This window comes from Orycteropus afer, unplaced genomic scaffold (genome assembly GCF_000298275.1).
Source record: "Orycteropus afer afer isolate SDZICR_OR568_19922 unplaced genomic scaffold, OryAfe1.0 scaffold00037, whole genome shotgun sequence".
Taxonomy (NCBI): Eukaryota; Metazoa; Chordata; class Mammalia; order Tubulidentata; family Orycteropodidae; genus Orycteropus; species Orycteropus afer.
Genome location: NW_006921624.1, coordinates 12514492 through 12515877, shown reverse-complemented (window position 1 = coordinate 12515877; position 1386 = coordinate 12514492).

The window sequence follows — 1386 nt, the reverse complement described above, 5'->3', positions numbered from 1 at the left end:
AAAATTGTTGAGATGGTATATGTTTGTTATGTGTATTTTCACACTTAAAAAAGAAAAACTTTTCTAGAAATCAGTTCATTCCTGTCTCCTCACTTGTCTCAGATGCTTGTGTGATCTTACTAGGGTTCCTCTTTCAGCCTTCCTTCTCAGTCACCACTTCTGTTACTTACTTCTCTGTGATAGGCTTGGTTTTTTAGTTTCCAATATTACATCATCAGTTCCATTAGTTACATTTTAGGTTGATGTACCTGGGGAGCAAATTAGTCTGCTTGCTAAGGTTCTAAGCAGATCTCCAGTTGTAATCGGCAGTACTTAGGTGTTTACTTTTTTGGGAAGAGGGAGAGTTTCCCAGACAGCTAATGTCACCCGTTTTATGTCTGTTGGTTCTTGGTAGTTGAAATTGAGAGAATATTCTAGCATATTCCAAAAGCTTGTTCCTTCTTTTTATCTGACCTATAGTTATGGAAGACATTCCTATTATCTAATCACTTCCTGTTAAGTAAAGCTTGTAGTAAGTTGTTGTTGTTGTTGTTGTTGTTATGTGCCGTTGAGTCGGCCTGGACTCATAGTGACCCCTCCTTGGGTTTCCGAGGCAGTATCACTATGGAAGTAGGATTGCCCAACCTTCCTTGTAGGAAGTAGGAAGCTATAAGTGAGATCTGAATTTCCTCTCTCCTGTTTTCCCATACATCCCTCTTGGAACTGTCCCTTAAAACATTATTCTTTGGTTACTGTTAAAATTTGCCATCTCCATCCCTGCTTGTTTCTCTCTTCCAACAACTTTGTAATGTTGTTCTTTCCTGTGAATCCAGGAAAGAACCGGAGGCTGAAGCAGGCCAAAGAAGAAGCTCAGGCCGAAATTGAACAGTACCGCCTGCAGAGGGAGAAGGAGTTCAAGGCCAAGGAGGCTGCGGTGGGCCCTGATTGCTTTTCGTTACTACTGTACTTTACCACTTTAGTTTCCCAGAGTTCACTCTCCCCTTGGCTCTCAAGATTCCAGCATAGCTTAGGGAGTCTGGTAGACTTCATTACTGTTGTCTGTCTTACTGGATGCTCACACTGAGTCACTTTTCAGAATGATAAGTTAAAAACATTTAATTTTGATCTTCATTTACTCAGCTGTTTAACAAATGTCTGTTAACAGTGTATATGTGTATTGTGCCAAGTGCTGGGAAGTCAGCTATGAATGGAAATAGACATGGTCCCTGCCTTCATAGAGCTTACAGTCAGATGGTCAGGGAGACCCAGGAATAAAATACAAGTCATGCAGATTTACAACTGTGGAAAGTGCTATGAAGGTCATAAGCACAGATCAAGTGGAACTCCACTTTACTGTAATACAGATAACAGAGGGATTTATCGATCATATCCCATGCGTACAATATA